General features: G+C 48.2%; 1 protein-coding gene across 3 annotated transcripts in view; it reads left to right on the forward strand.

Moving 5' to 3' along the window:
* Positions 1-14,645, forward strand: part of LOC115121444 (USP6 N-terminal-like protein) — a 99,758-nt gene that overhangs the window by 30,786 nt on the left and 54,327 nt on the right. The gene's annotated exons all lie outside the window — the stretch shown is intronic.

Consider the following 14,645-nt stretch of genomic DNA (forward strand, 5'->3'; position numbering starts at 1 on the left):
TAAGCTCTGTTCTCTGAGCCCTGTGTATCTAAGCTCTGTTCTCTGAGCCCTGTGTATCTAAGCTCTGTTCTCTGAGCCCTGTGTATCTAAGCCCTGTGTATCTAAGCTCTGTTCTCTTAGCCCTGTGTATCTAAGCTCTGTTCTCTGAGCCCTGTGTATCTAAGCTCTGTTCTCTTAGCCCTGTGTATCTTAGCCCTGTGTATCTAAGCTCTGTTCTCTTAGCCCTGTGTATCTAAGCTCTGTTCTCTGAGCCCTGTGTATCTAAGCTCTGTTCTCTGAGCCCTGTGTATCTAAGCTCTGTTCTCTGAGCCCTGTGTATCTAAGCCCTGTGTATCTAAGCTCTGTTCTCTTAGCCCTGTGTATCGAAGCTCTGTTCTCTTAGCCCTGTGTATCTAAGCTCTGTTGTCTTAGCCCTGTGTATCTAAGCTCTGTTCTCTGAGCCCTGTGTAGCTAAGCTCTGTTCTCTTAGCCCTGTGTATCGAAGCTCTGTTCTCTTAGCCCTGTGTATCTAAGCTCTGTTCACTTAACCCCGTGTATCGAAGCTCTGTTCTCTTAGCCCTGTGTATCGAAGCTCTGTTCTCTGAGCCCTGTGTATCTAAGCTCTGTTCTCTTAGCCCCGTGTATCTAAGCTCTGTTCTCTGAGCATCTAAGCTCTGTTCTCTGAGCCCTGTGTATCTAAGCTCTGTTCTCTGAGCCCCGTGTATCTAAGCTCTGTTCTCTTAGCCCTGTGTATCTAAGCTCTGTTCTCTGAGCCCCGTGTATCTAAGCTCTGTTCTCTGAGCCCCGTGTATCTAAGCTCTGTTCTCTGAGCCCCGTGTATCTAAGCTCTGTTCTCTGAGCCCCGTGTATCTAAGCTCTGTTCTCTTAGCCCTGTGTATCTAAGCTCTGTTCTCTTAGCCCTGTGTATCTAAGCTCTGTTCTCTTAGCCCTGTGTATCGAAGCTCTGTTCTCTTAGCCCTGTGTATCGAAGCTCTGTTCTCTTAGCCCTGTGTATCGAAGCTCTGTTCTCTTAGCCCCGTGTATCGAAGCTCTGTTCTCTTAGCCCCGTGTATCTAAGCCCTGTTCTCTTAGCCCTGTGTATCTAAGCTCTGTTCTCTTAGCCCTGTGTATCGAAGCTCTGTTCTCTGAGCCCTGTGTATCGAAGCTCTGTTCTCTTAGCCCTGTGTATCTTAGCCCTGTGTATCTAAGCTCTGTTGTCTTAGCCCTGTGTATCTAAGCTCTGTTCTCTGAGCCCTGTGTAGCTAAGCTCTGTTCTCTTAGCCCTGTGTATCGAAGCTCTGTTCTCTTAGCCCTGTGTATCTAAGCTCTGTTCACTTAACCCCGTGTATCGAAGCTCTGTTCTCTTAGCCCTGTGTATCGAAGCTCTGTTCTCTGAGCCCTGTGTATCTAAGCTCTGTTCTCTTAGCCCCGTGTATCTAAGCTCTGTTCTCTGAGCATCTAAGCTCTGTTCTCTGAGCCCTGTGTATCTAAGCTCTGTTCTCTGAGCCCCGTGTATCTAAGCTCTGTTCTCTTAGCCCTGTGTATCTAAGCTCTGTTCTCTGAGCCCCGTGTATCTAAGCTCTGTTCTCTGAGCATCTAAGCTCTGTTCTCTGAGCCCTGTGTATCTAAGCTCTGTTCTCTGAGCCCCGTGTATCTAAGCTCTGTTCTCTTAGCCCTGTGTATCTAAGCTCTGTTCTCTTAGCCCTGTGTATCGAAGCTCTGTTCTCTTAGCCCTGTGTATCGAAGCTCTGTTCTCTTAGCCCCGTGTATCGAAGCTCTGTTCTCTTAGCCCCTGTGTGTATCTTAAGCTCTGTTCTCTTAGCCCCGTGTATCTAAGCCCTGTTCTCTTAGCCCTGTGTATCTAAGCTCTGTTCTCTTAGCCCTGTGTATCGAAGCTCTGTTCTCTTAGCCCTGTGTATCGAAGCTCTGTTCTCTTAGCCCTGTGTATCGAAGCTCTGTTCTCTTAGCCCTGTGTATCTAAGCTCTGTTCTCTTAGCCCCGTGTATCTAAGCTCTGTTCTCTGAGCATCTAAGCTCTGTTCTCTGAGCCCCGTGTATCTAAGCTCTGTTCTCTGAGCCCCGTGTATCTAAGCTCTGTTCTCTTAGCCCCGTGTATCGAAGCTCTGTTCTCTTAGCCCTGTGTATCGAAGCTTTGTTCTCTGAGCCCTGTGCATCTAAGCTCTGTTCTCTGAGCCCCGTGTATCGAAGCTCTATTCTCTTAGCCCCGTGTATCGAAGCTCTGTTCTCTTAGCCCCGTGTATCGAAGCTCTGTTCTCTTAGCCCCGTGTATCGAAGCTCTGTTCTCTTAGCCCCGTGTATCTAAGCCCTGTTCTCTTAGCCCTGTGTATCTAAGCTCTGTTCTCTTAGCCCTGTGTAGCTCTGTTCTCGAAGCTCTGTTCTCTGAGCCCTGTGTATCGAAGCTCTGTTCTCTTAGCCCTGTGTATCGAAGCTCTGTTCTCTTAGCCCTGTGTATCTAAGCTCTGTTCTCTTAGCCCCGTGTATCTAAGCTCTGTTCTCTGAGCATCTAAGCTCTGTTCTCTGAGCCCTGTGTATCTAAGCTCTGTTCTCTGAGCCCCGTGTATCTAAGCTCTGTTCTCTTAGCCCTGTGTATCTAAGCTCTGTTCTCTGAGCCCCGTGTATCTAAGCTCTGTTCTCTGAGCCCCGTGTATCTAAGCTCTATTCTCTTAGCCCTGTGTATCTAAGCTCTGTTCTCTTAGCTCTGTGTATCTAAGCTCTGTTCTCTTAGCTCTGTGTATCTAAGCTCTGTTCTCTTAGCTCTGTGTATCTTAGCCCTGTGTATCTAAGCTCTGTTCTCTTAGCTCTGTGTATCTTAGCCCTGTGTATCTAAGCTCTGTTCTCTTAGCCCTGTGTATCTAAGCTCTGTTCTCTGAGCCCCGTGTATCTAAGCTCTGTTCTCTGAGCCCCGTGTATCTAAGCTCTGTTCTCTGAGCCCCGTGTATCTAAGCTCTGTTCTCTTAGCCCTGTGTATCTAAGCTCTGTTCTCTTAGCCCTGTGTATCGAAGCTCTATTCTCTTAGCCCTGTGTATCGAAGCTCTGTTCTCTTAGCCCCGTGTATCGAAGCTCTGTTCTCTTAGCCCTGTGTATCTAAGCTCTGTTCTCTTAGCCCCGTGTATCTAAGCTCTGTTCTCTGAGCATCTAAGCTCTGTTCTCTTAGCCCCGTGTATCGAAGCTCTGTTCTCTTAGCCCCGTGTATCGAAGCTCTGTTCTCTTAGCCCTGTGTATCTTAGCCCCGTGTATCGAAGCTCTATTCTCTTAGCCCTGTGTATCGAAGCTCTATTCTCTTAGCCCTGTGTATCGAAGCTCTGTTCTCTTAGCCCTGTGTATCTAAGCTCTGTTCTCTTAGCCCTGTGTATCTAAGCTCTATTCTCTTAGCCCTGTGTATCTAAGCTCTGTTCTCTTAGCTCTGTGTATCTAAGCTCTGTTCTCTTAGCTCTGTGTATCTAAGCTCTGTTCTCTTAGCTCTGTGTATCTAAGCTCTGTTCTCTTAGCCCTGTGTATCTAAGCTCTGTTCTCTGAGCCCCGTGTATCTAAGCTCTGTTCTCTTAGCCCTGTGTATCTAAGCTCTGTTCTCTTAGCCCTGTGTATCGAAGCTCTGTTCTCTTAGCCCCGTGTATCGAAGCTCTGTTCTCTTAGCCCCGTGTATCGAAGCTCTGTTCTCTTAGCCTTGTGTATCGAAGCTCTGTTCTCTTAGCCCTGTGTATCTTAGCCCTGTGTATCTAAGCTCTATTCTCTTAGCCCCGTGTATCGAAGCTCTATTCTCTTAGCCCTGTGTATCGAAGCTCTGTTCTCTTAGCCCTGTGTATCTAAGCTCTGTTCTCTTAGCCCTGTGTATCTAAGCTCTATTCTCTTAGCCCTGTGTATCGAAGCTCTGTTCTCTTAGCCCTGTGTATCTTAGCCCTGTGTATCTAAGCTCTATTCTCTTAGCCCCGTGTATCTAAGCTCTATTCTCTTAGCCCCGTGTATCGAAGCTCTATTCTCTTAGCCCCGTGTATCGAAGCTCTGTTCTCTTAGCCCCGTGTATCGAAGCTCTGTTCTCTTAGCCCCGTGTATCGAAGCTCTGTTCTCTTAGCCCCGTGTATCGAAGCTCTGTTCTCTTAGCCCCGTGTATCGAAGCTCTGTTCTCTTAGCCCCGTGTATCGAAGCTCTGTTCTCTTAGCCCCGTGTATCTAAGCTCTGTTCTCTTGGCCCCGTGTATCTAAGCTCTGTTCTCTTAGCCCTGTGTATCGAAGCTCTGTTCTCTTAGCCCTGTGTATCTAAGCTCTATTCTCTTAGCACCGTGTATCGAAGCTCTATTCTCTTAGCCCCGTGTATCGAAGCTCTGTTCTCTAGCCCCGTGTATCGAAGCTCTGTTCTCTTAGCCCCGTGTATCGAAGCTCTGTTCTCTTAGCCCCGTGTATCGAAGCTCTGTTCTCTTAGCCCCGTGTATCTAAGCTCTGTTCTCTTAGCCCCGTGTATCTAAGCTCTGTTCTCTTGGCCCCGTGTATCTAAGCTCTGTTCTCTTAGCCCTGTGTATCGAAGCTCTGTTCTCTGAGCCCTGTGTATCGAAGCTCTGTTCTCTTAGCCCTGTGTATCGAAGCTCTGTTCTCTTAGCCCTGTGTATCGAAGCTCTGTTCTCTGAGCCCTGTGTATCTAAGCTCTGTTCTCTTAGCCCCGTGTATCTAAGCTCTGTTCTCTGAGCCCCGTATATCTAAGCTCTGTTCTCTGAGCCCCGTGTATCTAAGCTCTGTTCTCTGAGCCCCGTGTATCTAAGCTCTGTTCTCTTAGCCCTGTGTATCTAAGCTCTGTTCTCTTAGCCCTGTGTATCGAAGCTCTGTTCTCTTAGCCCCGTGTATCGAAGCTCTGTTCTCTTAGCCCCGTGTATCGAAGCTCTGTTCTCTTAGCCCTGTGTATCTAAGCTCTGTTCTCTTAGCCCCGTGTATCTAAGCTCTGTTCTCTGAGCATCTAAGCTCTGTTCTCTTAGCCCTGTGTATCGAAGCTCTGTTCTCTTAGCCCCGTGTATCGAAGCTCTGTTCTCTTAGCCCCGTGTATCGAAGCTCTGTTCTCTTAGCCCCGTGTATATAAGCTCTGTTCTCTTAGCCCCGTGTATCTAAGCTCTGTTCTCTTAGCCCTGTGTATCGAAGCTCTGTTCTCTGAGCCCTGTGTATCGAAGCTCTGTTCTCTTAGCCCTGTGTATCGAAGCTCTGTTCTCTTAGCCCTGTGTATCGAAGCTCTGTTCTCTTAGCCCTGTGTATCTAAGCTCTGTTCTCTTAGCCCCGTGTATCTAAGCTCTGTTCTCTGAGCATCTAAGCTCTGTTCTCTGAGCCCTGTGTATCTAAGCTCTGTTCTCTGAGCCCCGTGTATCTAAGCTCTGTTCTCTTAGCCCTGTGTATCTAAGCTCTGTTCTCTGAGCCCCGTGTATCTAAGCTCTGTTCTCTGAGCCCCGTGTATCTAAGCTCTGTTCTCTGAGCCCCGTGTATCTAAGCTCTGTTCTCTTAGCCCTGTGTATCTAAGCTCTGTTCTCTTAGCCCCGTGTATCTAAGCTCTGTTCTCTTAGCCCTGTGTATCTAAGCTCTGTTCTCTTAGCCCTGTGTATCGAAGCTCTGTTCTCTTAGCCCCGTGTATCGAAGCTCTGTTCTCTTAGCCCTGTGTGTATGAGCCCTGTGAAGCTCTGTTCTCTTAGCCCTGTGTATCTAAGCTCTGTTCTCTTAGCCCCGTGTATCTAAGCTCTGTTCTCTGAGCATCTAAGCTCTGTTCTCTTAGCCCTGTGTATCGAAGCTCTGTTCTCTTAGCCCCGTGTATCGAAGCTCTATTCTCTTAGCCCCGTGTATCGAAGCTCTGTTCTCTTAGCCCCGTGTATATAAGCTCTGTTCTCTTAGCCCCGTGTATCTAAGCTCTGTTCTCTTAGCCCTGTGTATCGAAGCTCTGTTCTCTGAGCCCTGTGTATCGAAGCTCTGTTCTCTTAGCCCTGTGTATCGAAGCTCTGTTCTCTTAGCCCTGTGTATCGAAGCTCTGTTCTCTTAGCCCTGTGTATCTAAGCTCTGTTCTCTTAGCCCTGTGTATCTAAGCTCTGTCTCTCTGAGCATCTAAGCTCTGTTCTCTGAGCCCTGTGTATCTAAGCTCTGTTTCTCTGAGCCCTGTGTATCTAAGCTCTGTTCTCTTAGCCCTGTGTATCTAAGCTCTGTTCTCTGAGCCCTGTGTATCTAAGCTCTGTTCTCTGAGCCCTGTGTATCTAAGCTCTGTTCTCTGAGCCCCGTGTATCTAAGCTCTGTTCTCTTAGCCCTGTGTATCTAAGCTCTGTTCTCTTAGCCCTGTGTATCGAAGCTCTGTTCTCTTAGCCCTGTGTATCGAAGCTCTGTTCTCTTAGCCCTGTGTATCGAAGCTCTGTTCTCTTAGCCCCGTGTATCGAAGCTCTGTTCTCTTAGCCCTGTGTATCTAAGCTCTGTTCTCTTAGCCCCGTGTATCTAAGCTCTGTTCTCTGAGCATCTAAGCTCTGTTCTCTTAGCCCTGTGTATCGAAGCTCTGTTCTCTTAGCCCCGTGTATCGAAGCTCTATTCTCTTAGCCCCGTGTATCGAAGCTCTGTTCTCTTAGCCCCGTGTATATAAGCTCTGTTCTCTTAGCCCTGTGTATCTAAGCTCTGTTCTCTTAGCCCTGTGTATCGAAGCTCTGTTCTCTTAGCCCTGTGTATCGAAGCTCTGTTCTCTTAGCCCCGTGTATCGAAGCTCTGTTCTCTTAGCCCTGTGTATCGAAGCTCTGTTCTCTTAGCCCTGTGTATCGAAGCTCTATTCTCTTAGCCCCGTGTATCTAAGCTCTATTCTCTTAGCCCCGTGTATCGAAGCTCTATTCTCTTAGCCATGTGTATCGAAGCTCTATTCTCTTAGCCATGTGTATCGCAGCTCTATCCTCTTAGCCCTGTGTATCGAAGCTCTATCCTCTTAGCCCTGTGTATCGAAGCTCTATCCTCTTAGCCCTGTGTATCGAAGCTCTATCCTCTTAGCCCTGTGTATCGAAGCTCTATCCTCTTAGCCCTGTGTATCGAAGCTCTATCCTCTTAGCCCTGTGTATCGAAGCTCTATCCTCTTAGCCCTGTGTATCGAAGCTCTATTCTCTTAGCCCTGTGTATCGAAGCTCTATTCTCTTAGCCCGGTGTATCTTAGCCCTGTGAGATGTACATGGACATGTAAAGTATCAGCGGGGTCGTTATCTCTGGATGCAGAATGTACATGTAAAGTATCAGCGGGGTCGTCATCTCTGGATGCAGAATGTACATGTAAAGTATCAGCGGGGTCGTTATCTCTGGATGCAGAATGTGCATGTAAAGTATCAGCGGGGTCGTTATCTCTGGATGCAGAATGTGCATGTAAAGTGTCAGCGGGGTCGTTATCTCTCTGGATGCAGAATGTACATGTAAAGTGTCAGCGGGGTCGTTATCTCTCTGGATGCAGAATGTACATGTCTGAATATGTATGTGCAGGATCAGTGAGGACTAGTGAGCGTTTGTGAAAGCCAATGTCCCTATATTTGAGATCCTGGGATACTAGTAACTCCTTCAGTTCCTTCAGTATGTTGTGTCTGGCATTCTGTCTGGCAGGTGACGGGAGGAGCTAGGAGCACTATTACAGTCCAGCATTCTGCTGGCCAGGCAGGTGATGGGAGGAGCTAGGAGCAGTATTACAGTCCAGCATTCTGCTGGCCAGGCAGGTGATGCTAGGAGCAGTATTACAGTCCAGCATTCTGCTGCCAGGTGAGGCAGGTCCAGCATTCTGCTGGCCAGGCAGGTGATGCTAGGAGCAGTATTACAGTCCAGCATTCTGCTGGCCAGGCAGGTGACGGGAGGAGCTAGGAGCAGTATTACAGTCCAGCATTCTGCTGACCAGGCAGGTGACGGGAGGAGCTAGGAGCAGTATTACAGTCCAGCATTCTGCTGGCCAGGCAGGTGATGCTAGGAGCAGTATTACAGTCCAGCATTCTGCTGGCCAGGCAGGTGATGGGAGGAGCTAGGAGCAGTATTACAGTCCAGCATTCTGCTGGCCAGGCAGGTGACGGGAGGAGCTAGGAGCAGTATTACAGTCCAGCATTCTGCTGGCCAGGCAGGTGACGGGAGGAGCTAGGAGCAGTATTACAGTCCAGCATTCTGCTGGCCAGGCAGGTGATGGGAGGAGCTAGGAGCAGTATTACAGTCCAGCATTCTGCTGGCCAGGCAGGTGACGGGAGGAGCTAGGAGCAGTATTACAGTCCAGCATTCTGCTGGCCAGGCAGGTGACGGGAGGAGCTAGGAGCAGTATTACAGTCCAACATGCCAGCCCATGCTCACTAGGGTCGTGTTCAGTAGCGAGCAAGTTACGCTCTGAACTTGTCCGATAAGAACACCGATATTTGTTTTCCGTTGCACAACACCACCCAGCCTGCCGCGGCAGGTAGGAGCGTTAGGCCAGTAACCAAACGGTTGCTGGATCGAATCCCCGAGCTGACAAGGTAAAAATCTGTCGTTCTGCCCCTGTTAACGATGACGTGGCTGTTGATTAAGGCAGCCCCCTGCACCTCTCTGATTCAGAGCGGTTGGGTTAAAAAAAAAAAAAAAAGTTTTATTTATTTATCCGTTATTTTACCAGGTAAGTTGACTGAGAACACGTTCTCATTTGCAGCAACAACCTGGGGAATAGTTACAGGGGAGAGGAGGGGGATTAATGAGCCAATTGTAAACTGGGGACTATTAGGTGACCATGATGGTTTGAGGGCCAGATTGGGAATTTAGCCAGGACACCGGGGTTAACACCCCTACTCTTACGATAAGTGCCATGGGATCTTCAATGACCTCAGAGAGTCAGGACACCCGTTTTTAACGTCCCATCCGAAAGACGGCACCCTACACAGGGCAGTGTCCCCAATCACTGCCCTGGGGCATTGGGATATTGTTTTTTAGACCAGAGGAAAGAGTGCCTCCTACTGGCCCTCCAACACCACTTCCAGCAGCATCTGGTCTCCCATCCAGGAACTGACCAGGACCAACCCTGCTTAGCTTCAGAAGCAAGCCAGCAGTGGTATGCAGGGTGGTATGCTGCTGGCAGATGCGGGAGACACATTTCAGTTGAATGCATTCAGTTGTACAACGGACTAGGTTTCCCCCCTTTCCTTTCCCATACTGCTGTGCTGGGACTGAGGTGGGTCCATAGCGATTTATAACCAGTCTAAAGCAGCCTGCTGCTCCAGTGCCCAGCTGCAGTCTTCTTCCCTCTCAGCCACTCTGCTCTGGTCAGCAGCGCTGGCATCTTACTGTCTCTGTAATGAATTCTGCATGAAGAATGTTTCTCCTCACACTCCTTCTCTTCTTCCCTCTCTCCCTCCCATGTTAAATCTGTTAAATCTGTCATATTTCTAACTGCTCAATTATTCAAATTATGTGCCAGCAGCTTAAAAAAAAGGAAGATTTGTTTTTGCTGAAGTGTAACTCATCAAGTTGTGTCAACTATTGGGGTGTGTGTGCGTGTGTGTGTGTTAGCACGGCCTCCAACATTGCATGCTGGGTTGTCAGAGGGATAGAGGTAGAGTTCAGACCCCCCCCCCCCACACACACACACACACGTTAAACCGCAGGTAACCGGTTAGCATCTGCCCACCGATATCAAAGCCATTTTAGCATCTAGTCTAATTGTTTGCCGTATAAGCACCTTTAGTTCTGTAATCTTGGCCTCACAGGAGAATGTATCCATGTGGTGAACGGTGCTGTATCTGTTAGAGCAACATATTAGATACGATGGCAAATGGCACTCAGCACTGGTTCTGTTTCTCTCTCTGTCTCAGGGCTCCTTTAAAAAAAACAAATCTGAACCAGTATTTAATTATTTTCTGGGGTAAATGAAAACGGCACAAAGTTCCCATCCAGTTAGTTTTCAAACTAAAAACAAACCCTGCTTTCTGTTTTAATGTGAAACATGCGTACTCACAGTGAAGGGTAGCTCTTTCTTAGCCTTGAAATGGCTGGACTGTGAATGCTTATACACAGGCCCTTTGGTTAGTGTAGATGTCTTTCAGTAGTGTAGTTATCAAAGGAACCAGAGTTCTCTCTCCACCCCCCTCTCCCTACTGACCAGCCAGGTAGAGATGAAAGGGGGAGTGATGTATGTTACCCCCCCCCCCCCCCCAGATGAGTTGTGACAGTCCTATTTGTTTTTGTGTACACCTGTTATTAGACTAGATGTGTTCTTTACAGTCTGTTTACGACTGCTGAATCTAGGCACATTCTCTCTCAATCGCGTCATTCAATGTACTAATATTGTTGCGTTCCTTGTTTGATACGTTGACGTTGCAGATAACACTATAGCTCCCATACATACAGTTGTGTGTGTTTGTGTACTGTACTAGTCACGCACTGCACTTGTCAAGCTGTCATTACTCATAGCAAATGATTTCATCGTCCGTAGTGTGGTGTGGGGACACAAGTGGCTTGTGTGTGCTTGTGTGACAGAGTGAGAGATGGCGTCAGGCTCCGCCCAAAGGAACAATGAGACTGTGCCCCCTCCCTCTCTCTCCCTGTCTTTTCTCAACCCACACCAAGGCTTTGGTCCAGAGTGTCCCCTCCACCTGTCTTTACTGCTGCCAACCCACACCAAGGCTTTGGTCCAGAGTGTCCCCCCCCCCACCTCCCTGTCTTCACTGTCCAGAGTGTCCCCCCCAACCCACCCACCAAGGCTTTGGTCCAGAGTGTCTAGGTGGATGAAGACTGTATAGGCTCATAAAGTTGTTCTGTGTGCATGTCATGTATTTAGATGATGAACAGTCTGGTTATACTCTACACTGCTGCTGATTGATTGCCAATTGAATATTGATTAGCTGTCCTTTGGGGAGGGAGTATTGATCCTAACTGTGAAGTGATGTATTTTAGTCCCTCTGCCTGGCGTCAGATTGCACAAAGCTTAGACTACCGTTTTACAGTACAGAAAGCACCAGTAGTTCAGGGAAAGTATGATTTTTTTTTAAATTCAACACTCCAGCGACAATGTGTGTGGTGTGCATAGATTGACACTTCGGTTATTTGACACCTTCAACTGTGAACCTCACACACTGTACGCAACACACCTAACAGAACAGAGACAGCTCGGATCCCCTTGTCGCTGGAGTGCAGAACAGATTTAAATCGCTTGTTTTATATTTGCATGAAAGTTTAGTATGGGGGAGTTTGTATGACACTCCTCTCTGTTTTCATCTTGTGATGTGGTGCCAGAGATCGCCCACACAAAGTTGCCAAAGTGCTTGGCAGATTTTTATATACAATTCTGGAGAGGGAGAGGTGTACAACAGTCGAGAGAGAGAGGTGTACAACAGTCGAGAGAGAGAGAGAGAGAGGTGTACAACAGTCGAGAGAGAGAGAGAGGTGTACAACAGTCGAGAGAGAGAGAGAGAGAGGTGTACAACAGTCGAGAGAGAGAGAGAGAGTGTACAACAGTCGAGAGAGAGTGTACAACAGTCGAGAGAGAGAGAGGTGTACAACAGTCGAGAGAGAGAGAGAGAGGTGTACAACAGTCGAGAGAGAGAGGTGTACAACAGTCGAGAGAGAGTGTACAACAGTCGAGAGAGAGGTGTACAACAGTCGAGAGAGAGAGAGGTGTACAACAGTCGAGAGAGAGGTGTACAACAGTCGAGAGAGAGTGTACAACAGTCGAGAGAGAGAGTGTACAACAGTCGAGAGAGTAGGTGTACAACAGTCGAGAGAGTAGGTGTACAACAGTCGAGAGAGAGTGTACAACAGTCGAGAGAGGTGTACAACAGTCGAGAGAGAGAGAGTGTACAACAGTCGAGAGAGAGGTGTACAACAGAGAGTGTACAACAGTCGAGAGAGAGTGTACAACAGTCGAGAGAGAGAGAGAGGTGTACAACAGTCGAGAGAGAGAGAGGTGTACAACAGTCGAGAGAGAGAGGTGTACAACAGTCGAGAGAGAGAGGTGTACAACAGTCGAGAGAGAGAGGTGTACAACAGTCGAGAGAGAGAGGTGTACAACAGTCGAGAGAGAGGTACAACAGTCGAGAGAGAGAGAGGTGTACAACAGTCGAGAGAGAGGTGTACAACAGTCGAGAGAGAGAGGTGTACAACAGTCGAGAGAGAGAGAGGTGTACAACAGTCGAGAGAGAGAGAGTGAACAACAGTCGAGAGAGAGAGAGTGTACAACAGTCGAGAGAGAGTGTACAACAGTCGAGAGAGAGTGTACAACAGTCGAGAGAGAGAGTGTACAACAGTCGAGAGAGGTGTACAACAGAGAGAGGTGAACAACAGTCGAGAGAGAGAGAGTGTACAACAGTCGAGAGAGTGGTGTACAACAGTGAACAACAGTCGAGAGAGAGTGTACAACAGTCGAGAGAGAGAGTGTACAACAGTCGTGAGAGAGAGGTGAACAACAGTCGAGAAGAGAGAGAGGTGTACAACAGTCGAGAGAGAGAGTGAGAGAGAGAGAGTGTACAACAGTCGAGAGAGAGAGTGTACAACAGAGTGAGAGAGAGTGAGTGTACAACAGTCGAGAGAGAGAGTGTACAACAGTCGAGTGAGTCGAGAGAGAGTGTGTACAACAGTCGAGAGAGAGTGAGAGAGAGTGAGTGTACAACAGTCGAGAGAGTGTACAACAGTCGAGAGAGTGAGTGTACAACAGTCGAGAGAGAGTGTACAAGAGAGAGTGAGTGTACAACAGTCGAGTGAGAGAGAGTGTACAACAGTCGAGAGAGTGAGAGAGAGTGAGTGTACAACAGTCGAGAGTGAGCAAGAGAGAGTGTACAACAGTCGAGAGAGAGAGAGTGTACAACAGTCGAGAGAGAGAGAGTGTACAACAACGAGAGAGAGAGTACAACAGTCGAGAGAGAGTGTACAACAGTCGAGAGAGAGAGTGAGAGTGTACAACAGTCGAGAGAGAGTGTGAGAGAGAGTGTACAACAGTCGAGAGAGTGTACAACAGTCGAGAGAGAGTGTACAACAGTCGAGAGAGAGGTGTACAACAGTCGAGAGAGAGAGAGTGTACAACAGTCGAGAGAGTGAGAGAGAGAGTGTACAACAGTAGAGAGAGGGAGTGAGAGAGAGAGTGTACAACAGTCGAGAGAGTGAGTGTACAACAGTCGAGAGTGAGTGAGAGAGAGAGAGTGTACAACAGTCGAGAGAGAGAGAGAGTGTACAACAGTCGAGAGAGAGTGAGTGTACAACAGTCGAGAGAGAGTGAGTGTACAACAGTAGAGAGAGTGAGAGAGAGAGAGTGTACAAGAGTCGAGTGAGTGTACAACAGTCGAGAGAGAGTGGGTGTACAACAGAGAGGTGTACAACAGTCGAGAGAGAGAGAGAGTGTACAACAGTCGAGAGTGAGAGTGAGTGTACAACAGTCGAGTGAGAGAGTGAGTGAGTGTACAACAGTCGAGAGAGAGTGTACAGAGAGAGTGAGTGTACAACAGTCGAGAGAGTGAGAGTGAGAGTGAGAGAGTGTACAACAGTCGAGAGAGAGAGTGTACAACAGTCGAGAGAGTGAGTGTACAACAGTCGAGAGTGAGAGTGAGTGTACAACAGTCGAGAGAGTGAGTCGAGAGAGTGAGTGTACAACAGTCGAGTGAGAGAGAGTGAGTGTACAACAGTCGAGAGAGTGAGAGACAGTGAGTGAGTGTACAACAGTCGAGAGAGTGAGTGTACAACAGTCGAGAGAGAGAGTGAGTGTACAACAGTCGAGAGAGAGAGAGTGAGTGTACAACAGTCGAGAGTGAGTGAGAGAGTGAGTGTACAACAGTCGAGAGAGAGTGAGAGAGAGTGAGTGTACAACAGTCGAGAGAGAGAGTGTACAACAGTCGAGAGTGTACAACAGTCGAGAGAGTGTACAACAGTCGAGTGAGAGAGAGTGAGTGTACAACAGTCGAGAGAGAGAGAGTGTACAACAGTCGAGAGTGAGTGTACAACAGTCGAGAGAGTGAGTGTACAACAGTCGAGTGAGAGAGTGAGTGTACAACAGTCGAGAGAGAGTGAGTGTACAACAGTCGAGAGAGAGAGAGTGTACAACAGTCGAGAGTGAGAGAGTGAGTGTACAACAGTCGAGAGAGAGAGAGAGAGAGAGTGTACAACAGTCGAGAGAGAGTGAGTGTACAACAGTCGAGAGAGTGTACAACAGAGAGAGAGTGTACAACAGTCGAGAGAGAGTGAGTGTACAACAGTCGAGAGAGTGAGAGTGAGTGTACAACAGTCGAGAGAGTGAGTGTACAACAGTCGAGAGAGTGTACAACAGTCGAGAGAGTGAGTGAGTGTACAACAGTCGAGAGAGAGTGAGTGTACAACAGTCGAGAGAGAGAGAGAGAGTGAGTGTACAACAGTCGAGAGAGAGTGAGTGTACAACAGTCGAGAGAGAGGTGTACAACAGTCGAGAGAGAGGTGTACAACAGTCGAGAGAGAGAGAGTGAGTGTACAACAGTCGAGAGAGAGAGAGTGGAGAGAGTGTACAACAGTCGAGAGTGAGAGAGAGAGAGCGAGAGAGAGTGAGTGTACAACAGAGAGTGAGGTGTACAGAGAGAGAGTGAGTGTACAACAGTCGAGAGTGAGTGAGTGTACAACAGTCGAGAGAGAGAGTGTACAACAGTCGAGAGAGAGAGTGTACAACAGTCGAGAGAGAGAGTGTACAACAGTCGAGAGAGAGAGAGAGAGTGAGTGTACAACAGTCGAG

This window comes from Oncorhynchus nerka, linkage group LG23 (genome assembly GCF_034236695.1).
Source record: "Oncorhynchus nerka isolate Pitt River linkage group LG23, Oner_Uvic_2.0, whole genome shotgun sequence".
NCBI classification, from domain to species: Eukaryota; Metazoa; Chordata; class Actinopteri; order Salmoniformes; family Salmonidae; genus Oncorhynchus; species Oncorhynchus nerka.